A 14607-nucleotide genomic window follows, 5' to 3' on the forward strand; every position below is an offset into this window, starting at 1 on the left:
CGAAATTACAGCACCCCGCTTTGACATAAAACTGTTGTCGACAAATGCTAACAGCAGTGTAATAGAACACTGGAAACTTCAAGAGCATATGAAAGACATATTTTACTTATTAAAGATATGCGTTGAAATATATATAGATGTTTTCATCAAGTTTGTTCCATCGCGTTGATGTACTTTCGCAATTACCTTCTTTTTGTGTCTTTTTCGTGTCTTCGTCTTCAAGCAGTCATGTGCTTATTTTCATCACTTGCAATAAAGCAAAATATTAAACTAGTGCACATCATTTTTCTGATTTCAGACATTCTTGCACAAAACTTTGAGGTTTCTCAAGGAATCTGTTAAAACCAGAAAAAGCATGTTAGTAATGGATTTTTGTACTTTTTGGCGTTGAAAGCCAATTGTTTTCAACTAAAATCTCACAGATAATGCAGAAAAAATAACAAACGCTCCCCGTCGGGGAATCGAACCCCGGTCTCCCGCGTGACAGGCGGGGATACTTAAACCACTATACTAACGAGGACATGAAACATGTCGTTAATTATTGGAATGTCAATTCTAAAGAAATGTCTTTCGCAAACATAAACAAAACTTAAAACGTTAGTTAATCACTATAAGCGTACCACGCTAACTTTGAAGAGCGGACTTTTTCTAAAAAGCAGTCTTATCTCATTAAACAAAATAAATGGCTGATACGAAGTCGGATCGCAAAGTTTAAAGGCTGCACTTGAAAAACACGTTGACTTCTTAAACTTGTTTTCTGTCAAAGTTCCGTATATAATGGTTGGCTGATAGTCCACACCATCGAACTTCTTGAATAAAACAACAACTATTCGTTGAAAAGAAACAATGCAAAACAAATTGATGAATACCACCCCGGATATAGCAGTTAATCTCCTTAGCATGGTAAGTTGTACACAAGTGTTACGGCAAAGTTAACTAAATTACTTGACCACTTTCATATTGTTGTCAATCTTTGCTTTGAACAAACTGTTTTTACGAACGTAATCTTTTTTCGCAGGCTCTTGACGAAACGTTGAATGTCGAACTGGTGAGCAAAATAAAATCCAAAGAGCTTATTCCTGTCCCAGGAATCGGTTACGCAATAGGTTCGATAACAGTTTTATGTCAAAGCGGGGTGCTGTAATTTCGAAAAAGCGCTCTCGCACCGAAGTCGATGACAATAATTGCTCGCTAACTGATGAGTCTCATTCAAACTCTCATGAAAATGAAACTTTTCAATCAACGAAACAAACAAGAAAATCATTCAGCAGCCCAACTAATGGTGGACACTGTTACAGAGGAAAGGGAGCGGTGCCGCTTGCAAGGAAAACGGCTTTTAAACCTATATCAGACATTGAATCATCTTCCAAATCTACTCGTTCTTGTTCTTCCCTTGTTTCTCAAGTCCTCAGAACGCAACATGGCCTCCATTGTCGACAAATGCTAACAGCAGTGTAATAGAACACTGGAAACTTCAAGAGCATATGAAAGACATATTTTACTTATTAAAGATATGCGTTGAAATATATATAGATGTTTTCATCAAGTTTGTTCCATCGCGTTGATGTACTTTCGCAATTACCTTCTTTTTGTGTCTTTTTCGTGTCTTCGTCTTCAAGCAGTCATGTGCTTATTTTCATCACTTGCAATAAAGCAAAATATTAAACTAGTGCACATCATTTTTCTGATTTCAGACATTCTTGCACAAAACTTTGAGGTTTCTCAAGGAATCTGTTCAAACCAGAAAAAGCATGTTAGTAATGGATTTTTGTACTTTTTGGCGTTGAAAGCCAATTGTTTTCAACTAAAATCTCACAGATAATGCAGAAAAAATAACAAACGCTCCCCGTCGGGGAATCGAACCCCGGTCTCCCGCGTGACAGGCGGGGATACTTAAACCACTATACTAACGAGGACATGAAACATGTCGTTAATTATTGGAATGTCAATTCTAAAGAAATGTCTTTCGCAAACATAAACAAAACTTAAAACGTTAGTTAATCACTATAAGCGTACCACGCTAACTTTGAAGAGCGGACTTTTTCTAAAAAGCAGTCTTATCTCATTAAACAAAATAAATGGCTGATACGAAGTCGGATCGCAAAGTTTAAAGGCTGCACTTGAAAAACACGTTGACTTCTTAAACTTGTTTTCTGTCAAAGTTCCGTATATAATGGTTGGCTGATAGTCCACACCATCGAACTTCTTGAATAAAACAACAACTATTCGTTGAAAAGAAACAATGCAAAACAAATTGATGAATACCACCCCGGATATAGCAGTTAATCTCCTTAGCATGGTAAGTTGTACACAAGTGTTACGGCAAAGTTAACTAAATTACTTGACCACTTTCATATTGTTGTCAATCTTTGCTTTGAACAAACTGTTTTTACGAACGTAATCTTTTTTCGCAGGCTCTTGACGAAACGTTGAATGTCGAACTGGTGAGCAAAATAAAATCCAAAGAGCTTATTCCTGTCCCAGGAATCGGTTACGCAATAGGTTCGATAACAGTTTTGTGTCAAAGCGGGGTGCTGTAATTTCGAAAAAGCGCTCTCGCACCGAAGTCGATGACAATAATTGCTCGCTAACTGATGAGTCTCATTCAAACTCTCATGAAAATGAAACTTTTCAATCAACGAAACAAACAAGAAAATCATTCAGCAGCCCAACTAATGGTGGACACTGTTACAGAGGAAAGGGAGCGGTGCCGCTTGCAAGGAAAACGGCTTTTAAACCTATATCAGACATTGAATCATCTTCCAAATCTACTCGTTCTTGTTCTTCCCTTGTTTCTCAAGTCCTCAGAACGCAACATGGCCTCCATTGTCGACAAATGCTAACAGCAGTGTAATAGAACACTGGAAACTTCAAGAGCATATGAAAGACATATTTTACTTATTAAAGATATGCGTTGAAATATATATAGATGTTTTCATCAAGTTTGTTCCATCGCGTTGATGTACTTTCGCAATTACCTTCTTTTTTGTGTCTTTTTCGTGTCTTCGTCTTCAAGCAGTCATGTGCTTATTTTCATCACTTGCAATAAAGCAAAATATTAAACTAGTGCACATCATTTTTCTGATTTCAGACATTCTTGCACAAAACTTTGAGGTTTCTCAAGGAATCTGTTAAAACCAGAAAAAGCATGTTAGTAATGGATTTTTGTACTTTTTGGCGTTGAAAGCCAATTGTTTTCAACTAAAATCTCACAGATAATGCAGAAAAAATAACAAACGCTCCCCGTCGGGGAATCGAACCCCGGTCTCCCGCGTGACAGGCGGGGATACTTAAACCACTATACTAACGAGGACATGAAACATGTCGTTAATTATTGGAATGTCAATTCTAAAGAAATGTCTTTCGCAAACATAAACAAAACTTAAAACGTTAGTTAATCACTATAAGCGTACCACGCTAACTTTGAAGAGCGGACTTTTTCTAAAAAGCAGTCTTATCTCATTAAACAAAATAAATGGCTGATACGAAGTCGGATCGCAAAGTTTAAAGGCTGCACTTGAAAAACACGTTGACTTCTTAAACTTGTTTTCTGTCAAAGTTCCGTATATAATGGTTGGCTGATAGTCCACACCATCGAACTTCTTGAATAAAACAACAACTATTCGTTGAAAAGAAACAATGCAAAACAAATTGATGAATACCACCCCGGATATAGCAGTTAATCTCCTTAGCATGGTAAGTTGTACACAAGTGTTACGGCAAAGTCAACTAAATTACTTGACCACTTTCATATTGTTGTCAATCTTTGCTTTGAACAAACTGTTTTTACGAACGTAATCTTTTTTCGCAGGCTCTTGACGAAACGTTGAATGTCGAACTGGTGAGCAAAATAAAATCCAAAGAGCTTATTCCTGTCCCAGGAATCGGTTACGCAATAGGTTCGATAACAGTTTTATGTCAAAGCGGGGTGCTGTAATTTCGAAAAAGCGCTCTCGCACCGAAGTCGATGACAATAATTGCTCGCTAACTGATGAGTCTCATTCAAACTCTCATGAAAATGGAACCTTTCAATCAACGAAACAAACAAGAAAATCATTCAGCAGCCCATCTAATGGTGGACACTGTTACAGAGGAAAGGGAGCGGTACCGCTTGCAAGGAAAACGGCTTTTAAACCTATATCAGACATTGAATCATCTTCCAAATCTACTCGTTCTTGTTCTTCCCTTGTTTCTCAAGTCCTCAGAACGCAACATGGCCTCCATTGTCGACAAATGCTAACAGCAGTGTAATAGAACACTGGAAACTTCAAGAGCATATGAAAGACATATTTTACTTATTAAAGATATGCGTTGAAATATATATAGATGTTTTCATCAAGTTTGTTCCATCGCGTTGATGTACTTTCGCAATTACCTTCTTTTTGTGTCTTTTTCGTGTCTTCGTCTTCAAGCAGTCATGTGCTTATTTTCATCACTTGCAATAAAGCAAAATATTAAACTAGTGCACATCATTTTTCTGATTTCAGACATTCTTGCACAAAACTTTGAGGTTTCTCAAGGAATCTGTTCAAACCAGAAAAAGCATGTTAGTAATGGATTTTTGTACTTTTTGGCGTTGAAAGCCAATTGTTTTCAACTAAAATCTCACAGATAATGCAGAAAAAATAACAAACGCTCCCCGTCGGGGAATCGAACCCCGGTCTCCCGCGTGACAGGCGGGGATACTTAAACCACTATACTAACGAGGACATGAAACATGTCGTTAATTATTGGAATGTCAATTCTAAAGAAATGTCTTTCGCAAACATAAACAAAACTTAAAACGTTAGTTAATCACTATAAGCGTACCACGCTAACTTTGAAGAGCGGACTTTTTCTAAAAAGCAGTCTTATCTCATTAAACAAAATAAATGGCTGATACGAAGTCGGATCGCAAAGTTTAAAGGCTGCACTTGAAAAACACGTTGACTTCTTAAACTTGTTTTCTGTCAAAGTTCCGTATATAATGGTTGGCTGATAGTCCACACCATCGAACTTCTTGAATAAAACAACAACTATTCGTTGAAAAGAAACAATGCAAAACAAATTGATGAATACCACCCCGGATATAGCAGTTAATCTCCTTAGCATGGTAAGTTGTACACAAGTGTTACGGCAAAGTTAACTAAATTACTTGACCACTTTCATATTGTTGTCAATCTTTGCTTTGAACAAACTGTTTTTACGAACGTAATCTTTTTTCGCAGGCTCTTGACGAAACGTTGAATGTCGAACTGGTGAGCAAAATAAAATCCAAAGAGCTTATTCCTGTCCCAGGAATCGGTTACGCAATAGGTTCGATAACAGTTTTATGTCAAAGCGGGGTGCTGTAATTTCGAAAAAGCGCTCTCGCACCGAAGTCGATGACAATAATTGCTCGCTAACTGATGAGTCTCATTCAAACTCTCATGAAAATGAAACTTTTCAATCAACGAAACAAACAAGAAAATCATTCAGCAGCCCAACTAATGGTGGACACTGTTACAGAGGAAAGGGAGCGGTGCCGCTTGCAAGGAAAACGGCTTTTAAACCTATATCAGACATTGAATCATCTTCCAAATCTACTCGTTCTTGTTCTTCCCTTGTTTCTCAAGTCCTCAGAACGCAACATGGCCTCCATTGTCGACAAATGCTAACAGCAGTGTAATAGAACACTGGAAACTTCAAGAGCATATGAAAGACATATTTTACTTATTAAAGATATGCGTTGAAATATATATAGATGTTTTCATCAAGTTTGTTCCATCGCGTTGATGTACTTTCGCAATTACCTTCTTTTTGTGTCTTTTTCGTGTCTTCGTCTTCAAGCAGTCATGTGCTTATTTTCATCACTTGCAATAAAGCAAAATATTAAACTAGTGCACATCATTTTTCTGATTTCAGACATTCTTGCACAAAACTTTGAGGTTTCTCAAGGAATCTGTTCAAACCAGAAAAAGCATGTTAGTAATGGATTTTTGTACTTTTTGGCGTTGAAAGCCAATTGTTTTCAACTAAAATCTCACAGATAATGCAGAAAAAATAACAAACGCTCCCCGTCGGGGAATCGAACCCCGGTCTCCCGCGTGACAGGCGGGGATACTTAAACCACTATACTAACGAGGACATGAAACATGTCGTTAATTATTGGAATGTCAATTCTAAAGAAATGTCTTTCGCAAACATAAACAAAACTTAAAACGTTAGTTAATCACTATAAGCGTACCACGCTAACTTTGAAGAGCGGACTTTTTCTAAAAAGCAGTCTTATCTCATTAAACAAAATAAATGGCTGATACGAAGTCGGATCGCAAAGTTTAAAGGCTGCACTTGAAAAACACGTTGACTTCTTAAACTTGTTTTCTGTCAAAGTTCCGTATATAATGGTTGGCTGATAGTCCACACCATCGAACTTCTTGAATAAAACAACAACTATTCGTTGAAAAGAAACAATGCAAAACAAATTGATGAATACCACCCCGGATATAGCAGTTAATCTCCTTAGCATGGTAAGTTGTACACAAGTGTTACGGCAAAGTTAACTAAATTACTTGACCACTTTCATATTGTTGTCAATCTTTGCTTTGAACAAACTGTTTTTACGAACGTAATCTTTTTTCGCAGGCTCTTGACGAAACGTTGAATGTCGAACTGGTGAGCAAAATAAAATCCAAAGAGCTTATTCCTGTCCCAGGAATCGGTTACGCAATAGGTTCGATAACAGTTTTATGTCAAAGCGGGGTGCTGTAATTTCGAAAAAGCGCTCTCGCACCGAAGTCGATGACAATAATTGCTCGCTAACTGATGAGTCTCATTCAAACTCTCATGAAAATGAAACTTTTCAATCAACGAAACAAACAAGAAAATCATTCAGCAGCCCAACTAATGGTGGACACTGTTACAGAGGAAAGGGAGCGGTGCCGCTTGCAAGGAAAACGGCTTTTAAACCTATATCAGACATTGAATCATCTTCCAAATCTACTCGTTCTTGTTCTTCCCTTGTTTCTCAAGTCCTCAGAACGCAACATGGCCTCCATTGTCGACAAATGCTAACAGCAGTGTAATAGAACACTGGAAACTTCAAGAGCATATGAAAGACATATTTTACTTATTAAAGATATGCGTTGAAATATATATAGATGTTTTCATCAAGTTTGTTCCATCGCGTTGATGTACTTTCGCAATTACCTTCTTTTTGTGTCTTTTTCGTGTCTTCGTCTTCAAGCAGTCATGTGCTTATTTTCATCACTTGCAATAAAGCAAAATATTAAACTAGTGCACATCATTTTTCTGATTTCAGACATTCTTGCACAAAACTTTGAGGTTTCTCAAGGAATCTGTTCAAACCAGAAAAAGCATGTTAGTAATGGATTTTTGTACTTTTTGGCGTTGAAAGCCAATTGTTTTCAACTAAAATCTCACAGATAATGCAGAAAAAATAACAAACGCTCCCCGTCGGGGAATCGAACCCCGGTCTCCCGCGTGACAGGCGGGGATACTTAAACCACTATACTAACGAGGACATGAAACATGTCGTTAATTATTGGAATGTCAATTCTAAAGAAATGTCTTTCGCAAACATAAACAAAACTTAAAACGTTAGTTAATCACTATAAGCGTACCACGCTAACTTTGAAGAGCGGACTTTTTCTAAAAAGCAGTCTTATCTCATTAAACAAAATAAATGGCTGATACGAAGTCGGATCGCAAAGTTTAAAGGCTGCACTTGAAAAACACGTTGACTTCTTAAACTTGTTTTCTGTCAAAGTTCCGTATATAATGGTTGGCTGATAGTCCACACCATCGAACTTCTTGAATAAAACAACAACTATTCGTTGAAAAGAAACAATGCAAAACAAATTGATGAATACCACCCCGGATATAGCAGTTAATCTCCTTAGCATGGTAAGTTGTACACAAGTGTTACGGCAAAGTTAACTAAATTACTTGACCACTTTCATATTGTTGTCAATCTTTGCTTTGAACAAACTGTTTTTACGAACGTAATCTTTTTTCGCAGGCTCTTGACGAAACGTTGAATGTCGAACTGGTGAGCAAAATAAAATCCAAAGAGCTTATTCCTGTCCCAGGAATCGGTTACGCAATAGGTTCGATAACAGTTTTATGTCAAAGCGGGGTGCTGTAATTTCGAAAAAGCGCTCTCGCACCGAAGTCGATGACAATAATTGCTCGCTAACTGATGAGTCTCATTCAAACTCTCATGAAAATGAAACTTTTCAATCAACGAAACAAACAAGAAAATCATTCAGCAGCCCAACTAATGGTGGACACTGTTACAGAGGAAAGGGAGCGGTGCCGCTTGCAAGGAAAACGGCTTTTAAACCTATATCAGACATTGAATCATCTTCCAAATCTACTCGTTCTTGTTCTTCCCTTGTTTCTCAAGTCCTCAGAACGCAACATGGCCTCCATTGTCGACAAATGCTAACAGCAGTGTAATAGAACACTGGAAACTTCAAGAGCATATGAAAGACATATTTTACTTATTAAAGATATGCGTTGAAATATATATAGATGTTTTCATCAAGTTTGTTCCATCGCGTTGATGTACTTTCGCAATTACCTTCTTTTTTGTGTCTTTTTCGTGTCTTCGTCTTCAAGCAGTCATGTGCTTATTTTCATCACTTGCAATAAAGCAAAATATTAAACTAGTGCACATCATTTTTCTGATTTCAGACATTCTTGCACAAAACTTTGAGGTTTCTCAAGGAATCTGTTCAAACCAGAAAAAGCATGTTAGTAATGGATTTTTGTACTTTTTGGCGTTGAAAGCCAATTGTTTTCAACTAAAATCTCACAGATAATGCAGAAAAAATAACAAACGCTCCCCGTCGGGGAATCGAACCCCGGTCTCCCGCGTGACAGGCGGGGATACTTAAACCACTATACTAACGAGGACATGAAACATGTCGTTAATTATTGGAATGTCAATTCTAAAGAAATGTCTTTCGCAAACATAAACAAAACTTAAAACGTTAGTTAATCACTATAAGCGTACCACGCTAACTTTGAAGAGCGGACTTTTTCTAAAAAGCAGTCTTATCTCATTAAACAAAATAAATGGCTGATACGAAGTCGGATCGCAAAGTTTAAAGGCTGCACTTGAAAAACACGTTGACTTCTTAAACTTGTTTTCTGTCAAAGTTCCGTATATAATGGTTGGCTGATAGTCCACACCATCGAACTTCTTGAATAAAACAACAACTATTCGTTGAAAAGAAACAATGCAAAACAAATTGATGAATACCACCCCGGATATAGCAGTTAATCTCCTTAGCATGGTAAGTTGTACACAAGTGTTACGGCAAAGTCAACTAAATTACTTGACCACTTTCATATTGTTGTCAATCTTTGCTTTGAACAAACTGTTTTTACGAACGTAATCTTTTTTCGCAGGCTCTTGACGAAACGTTGAATGTCGAACTGGTGAGCAAAATAAAATCCAAAGAGCTTATTCCTGTCCCAGGAATCGGTTACGCAATAGGTTCGATAACAGTTTTATGTCAAAGCGGGGTGCTGTAATTTCGAAAAAGCGCTCTCGCACCGAAGTCGATGACAATAATTGCTCGCTAACTGATGAGTCTCATTCAAACTCTCATGAAAATGGAACCTTTCAATCAACGAAACAAACAAGAAAATCATTCAGCAGCCCATCTAATGGTGGACACTGTTACAGAGGAAAGGGAGCGGTACCGCTTGCAAGGAAAACGGCTTTTAAACCTATATCAGACATTGAATCATCTTCCAAATCTACTCGTTCTTGTTCTTCCCTTGTTTCTCAAGTCCTCAGAACGCAACATGGCCTCCATTGTCGACAAATGCTAACAGCAGTGTAATAGAACACTGGAAACTTCAAGAGCATATGAAAGACATATTTTACTTATTAAAGATATGCGTTGAAATATATATAGATGTTTTCATCAAGTTTGTTCCATCGCGTTGATGTACTTTCGCAATTACCTTCTTTTTGTGTCTTTTTCGTGTCTTCGTCTTCAAGCAGTCATGTGCTTATTTTCATCACTTGCAATAAAGCAAAATATTAAACTAGTGCACATCATTTTTCTGATTTCAGACATTCTTGCACAAAACTTTGAGGTTTCTCAAGGAATCTGTTCAAACCAGAAAAAGCATGTTAGTAATGGATTTTTGTACTTTTTGGCGTTGAAAGCCAATTGTTTTCAACTAAAATCTCACAGATAATGCAGAAAAAATAACAAACGCTCCCCGTCGGGGAATCGAACCCCGGTCTCCCGCGTGACAGGCGGGGATACTTAAACCACTATACTAACGAGGACATGAAACATGTCGTTAATTATTGGAATGTCAATTCTAAAGAAATGTCTTTCGCAAACATAAACAAAACTTAAAACGTTAGTTAATCACTATAAGCGTACCACGCTAACTTTGAAGAGCGGACTTTTTCTAAAAAGCAGTCTTATCTCATTAAACAAAATAAATGGCTGATACGAAGTCGGATCGCAAAGTTTAAAGGCTGCACTTGAAAAACACGTTGACTTCTTAAACTTGTTTTCTGTCAAAGTTCCGTATATAATGGTTGGCTGATAGTCCACACCATCGAACTTCTTGAATAAAACAACAACTATTCGTTGAAAAGAAACAATGCAAAACAAATTGATGAATACCACCCCGGATATAGCAGTTAATCTCCTTAGCATGGTAAGTTGTACACAAGTGTTACGGCAAAGTTAACTGAATTACTTGACCACTTTCATATTGTTGTCAATCTTTGCTTTGAACAAACTGTTTTTACGAACGTAATCTTTTTTCGCAGGCTCTTGACGAAACGTTGAATGTCGAACTGGTGAGCAAAATAAAATCCAAAGAGCTTATTCCTGTCCCAGGAATCGGTTACGCAATAGGTTCGATAACAGTTTTATGTCAAAGCGGGGTGCTGTAATTTCGAAAATGCGCTCTCGCACCGAAGTCGATGACAATAATTGCTCGCTAACTGATGAGTCTCATTCAAACTCTCATGAAAATGGAACCTTTCAATCAACGAAACAAACAAGAAAATCATTCAGCAGCCCATCTAATGGTGGACACTGTTACAGAGGAAAGGGAGCGGTACCGCTTGCAAGGAAAACGGCTTTTAAACCTATATCGGACATTGAATCATCTTCCAAATCTACTCGTTCTTGTTCTTCCCTTGTTTCTCAAGTCCTCAGAACGCAACATGGCCTCCATTGTCGACAAATGCTAACAGCAGTGTAATAGAACACTGGAAACTTCAAGAGCATATGAAAGACATATTTTACTTATTAAAGATATGCGTTGAAATATATATAGATGTTTTCATCAAGTTTGTTCCATCGCGTTGATGTACTTTCGCAATTACCTTCTTTTTGTGTCTTTTTCGTGTCTTCGTCTTCAAGCAGTCATGTGCTTATTTTCATCACTTGCAATAAAGCAAAATATTAAACTAGTACACATCATTTTTCTGATTTCAGACATTCTTGCACAAAACTTTGAGGTTTCTCAAGGAATCTGTTCAAACCAGAAAAAGCATGTTAGTAATGGATTTTTGTACTTTTTGGCGTTGAAAGCCAATTGTTTTCAACTAAAATCTCACAGATAATGCAGAAAAAATAACAAACGCTCCCCGTCGGGGAATCGAACCCCGGTCTCCCGCGTGACAGGCGGGGATACTTAAACCACTATACTAACGAGGACATGAAACATGTCGTTAATTATTGGAATGTCAATTCTAAAGAAATGTCTTTCGCAAACATAAACAAAACTTAAAACGTTAGTTAATCACTATAAGCGTACCACGCTAACTTTGAAGAGCGGACTTTTTCTAAAAAGCAGTCTTATCTCATTAAACAAAATAAATGGCTGATACGAAGTCGGATCGCAAAGTTTAAAGGCTGCACTTGAAAAACACGTTGACTTCTTAAACTTGTTTTCTGTCAAAGTTCCGTATATAATGGTTGGCTGATAGTCCACACCATCGAACTTCTTGAATAAAACAACAACTATTCGTTGAAAAGAAACAATGCAAAACAAATTGATGAATACCACCCCGGATATAGCAGTTAATCTCCTTAGCATGGTAAGTTGTACACAAGTGTTACGGCAAAGTTAACTAAATTACTTGACCACTTTCATATTGTTGTCAATCTTTGCTTTGAACAAACTGTTTTTACGAACGTAATCTTTTTTCGCAGGCTCTTGACGAAACGTTGAATGTCGAACTGGTGAGCAAAATAAAATCCAAAGAGCTTATTCCTGTCCCAGGAATCGGTTACGCAATAGGTTCGATAACAGTTTTGTGTCAAAGCGGGGTGCTGTAATTTCGAAAAAGCGCTCTCGCACCGAAGTCGATGACAATAATTGCTCGCTAACTGATGAGTCTCATTCAAACTCTCATGAAAATGAAACTTTTCAATCAACGAAACAAACAAGAAAATCATTCAGCAGCCCAACTAATGGTGGACACTGTTACAGAGGAAAGGGAGCGGTGCCGCTTGCAAGGAAAACGGCTTTTAAACCTATATCAGACATTGAATCATCTTCCAAATCTACTCGTTCTTGTTCTTCCCTTGTTTCTCAAGTCCTCAGAACGCAACATGGCCTCCATTGTCGACAAATGCTAACAGCAGTGTAATAGAACACTGGAAACTTCAAGAGCATATGAAAGACATATTTTACTTATTAAAGATATGCGTTGAAATATATATAGATGTTTTCATCAAGTTTGTTCCATCGCGTTGATGTACTTTCGCAATTACCTTCTTTTTTGTGTCTTTTTCGTGTCTTCGTCTTCAAGCAGTCATGTGCTTATTTTCATCACTTGCAATAAAGCAAAATATTAAACTAGTGCACATCATTTTTCTGATTTCAGACATTCTTGCACAAAACTTTGAGGTTTCTCAAGGAATCTGTTAAAACCAGAAAAAGCATGTTAGTAATGGATTTTTGTACTTTTTGGCGTTGAAAGCCAATTGTTTTCAACTAAAATCTCACAGATAATGCAGAAAAAATAACAAACGCTCCCCGTCGGGGAATCGAACCCCGGTCTCCCGCGTGACAGGCGGGGATACTTAAACCACTATACTAACGAGGACATGAAACATGTCGTTAATTATTGGAATGTCAATTCTAAAGAAATGTCTTTCGCAAACATAAACAAAACTTAAAACGTTAGTTAATCACTATAAGCGTACCACGCTAACTTTGAAGAGCGGACTTTTTCTAAAAAGCAGTCTTATCTCATTAAACAAAATAAATGGCTGATACGAAGTCGGATCGCAAAGTTTAAAGGCTGCACTTGAAAAACACGTTGACTTCTTAAACTTGTTTTCTGTCAAAGTTCCGTATATAATGGTTGGCTGATAGTCCACACCATCGAACTTCTTGAATAAAACAACAACTATTCGTTGAAAAGAAACAATGCAAAACAAATTGATGAATACCACCCCGGATATAGCAGTTAATCTCCTTAGCATGGTAAGTTGTACACAAGTGTTACGGCAAAGTCAACTAAATTACTTGACCACTTTCATATTGTTGTCAATCTTTGCTTTGAACAAACTGTTTTTACGAACGTAATCTTTTTTCGCAGGCTCTTGACGAAACGTTGAATGTCGAACTGGTGAGCAAAATAAAATCCAAAGAGCTTATTCCTGTCCCAGGAATCGGTTACGCAATAGGTTCGATAACAGTTTTATGTCAAAGCGGGGTGCTGTAATTTCGAAAAAGCGCTCTCGCACCGAAGTCGATGACAATAATTGCTCGCTAACTGATGAGTCTCATTCAAACTCTCATGAAAATGGAACCTTTCAATCAACGAAACAAACAAGAAAATCATTCAGCAGCCCATCTAATGGTGGACACTGTTACAGAGGAAAGGGAGCGGTACCGCTTGCAAGGAAAACGGCTTTTAAACCTATATCAGACATTGAATCATCTTCCAAATCTACTCGTTCTTGTTCTTCCCTTGTTTCTCAAGTCCTCAGAACGCAACATGGCCTCCATTGTCGACAAATGCTAACAGCAGTGTAATAGAACACTGGAAACTTCAAGAGCATATGAAAGACATATTTTACTTATTAAAGATATGCGTTGAAATATATATAGATGTTTTCATCAAGTTTGTTCCATCGCGTTGATGTACTTTCGCAATTACCTTCTTTTTGTGTCTTTTTCGTGTCTTCGTCTTCAAGCAGTCATGTGCTTATTTTCATCACTTGCAATAAAGCAAAATATTAAACTAGTGCACATCATTTTTCTGATTTCAGACATTCTTGCACAAAACTTTGAGGTTTCTCAAGGAATCTGTTCAAACCAGAAAAAGCATGTTAGTAATGGATTTTTGTACTTTTTGGCGTTGAAAGCCAATTGTTTTCAACTAAAATCTCACAGATAATGCAGAAAAAATAACAAACGCTCCCCGTCGGGGAATCGAACCCCGGTCTCCCGCGTGACAGGCGGGGATACTTAAACCACTATACTAACGAGGACATGAAACATGTCGTTAATTATTGGAATGTCAATTCTAAAGAAATGTCTTTCGCAAACATAAACAAAACTTAAAACGTTAGTTAATCACTATAAGCGTACCACGCTAACTTTGAAGAGCGGACT

The 14607-nt window shown here is 37.5% G+C and overlaps 11 non-coding genes across 11 annotated transcripts; all 11 read right to left on the bottom strand.

Moving 5' to 3' along the window:
- Positions 1 to 446: 446 nt before the first annotated feature.
- Positions 447 to 520, bottom strand: Trnad-guc (transfer RNA aspartic acid (anticodon GUC)). The gene has a single exon. It is a non-coding gene; the product is annotated as a tRNA-Asp (tRNA).
- Positions 521 to 1842: 1322 nt separating this feature from the next.
- On the bottom strand, positions 1843 to 1916 carry Trnad-guc (transfer RNA aspartic acid (anticodon GUC)). The gene has a single exon. It is a non-coding gene; the product is annotated as a tRNA-Asp (tRNA).
- A 1323-nt stretch (positions 1917 to 3239) lies between these two features.
- On the bottom strand, positions 3240 to 3313 carry Trnad-guc (transfer RNA aspartic acid (anticodon GUC)). The gene has a single exon. It is a non-coding gene; the product is annotated as a tRNA-Asp (tRNA).
- Positions 3314 to 4635: 1322 nt separating this feature from the next.
- Positions 4636 to 4709, bottom strand: Trnad-guc (transfer RNA aspartic acid (anticodon GUC)). Its single transcript has one exon. It is a non-coding gene; the product is annotated as a tRNA-Asp (tRNA).
- Positions 4710 to 6031: 1322 nt separating this feature from the next.
- On the bottom strand, positions 6032 to 6105 carry Trnad-guc (transfer RNA aspartic acid (anticodon GUC)). The gene has a single exon. It is a non-coding gene; the product is annotated as a tRNA-Asp (tRNA).
- Positions 6106 to 7427: 1322 nt separating this feature from the next.
- On the bottom strand, positions 7428 to 7501 carry Trnad-guc (transfer RNA aspartic acid (anticodon GUC)). Its single transcript has one exon. It is a non-coding gene; the product is annotated as a tRNA-Asp (tRNA).
- Positions 7502 to 8824: 1323 nt separating this feature from the next.
- On the bottom strand, positions 8825 to 8898 carry Trnad-guc (transfer RNA aspartic acid (anticodon GUC)). Its single transcript has one exon. It is a non-coding gene; the product is annotated as a tRNA-Asp (tRNA).
- Positions 8899 to 10220: 1322 nt separating this feature from the next.
- On the bottom strand, positions 10221 to 10294 carry Trnad-guc (transfer RNA aspartic acid (anticodon GUC)). Its single transcript has one exon. It is a non-coding gene; the product is annotated as a tRNA-Asp (tRNA).
- A 1322-nt stretch (positions 10295 to 11616) lies between these two features.
- On the bottom strand, positions 11617 to 11690 carry Trnad-guc (transfer RNA aspartic acid (anticodon GUC)). Its single transcript has one exon. It is a non-coding gene; the product is annotated as a tRNA-Asp (tRNA).
- Positions 11691 to 13013: 1323 nt separating this feature from the next.
- Trnad-guc (transfer RNA aspartic acid (anticodon GUC)) lies at positions 13014 to 13087 on the bottom strand. The gene has a single exon. It is a non-coding gene; the product is annotated as a tRNA-Asp (tRNA).
- Positions 13088 to 14409: 1322 nt separating this feature from the next.
- Positions 14410 to 14483, bottom strand: Trnad-guc (transfer RNA aspartic acid (anticodon GUC)). The gene has a single exon. It is a non-coding gene; the product is annotated as a tRNA-Asp (tRNA).
- Between the last annotated feature and the right edge of the window lie 124 nt (positions 14484 to 14607).

The sequence above is a fragment of the Phallusia mammillata genome, unplaced genomic scaffold, assembly GCF_965637545.1.
Source record: "Phallusia mammillata unplaced genomic scaffold, kaPhaMamm4.hap1.1 HAP1_SCAFFOLD_74, whole genome shotgun sequence".
Taxonomy (NCBI): Eukaryota; Metazoa; Chordata; class Ascidiacea; order Phlebobranchia; family Ascidiidae; genus Phallusia; species Phallusia mammillata.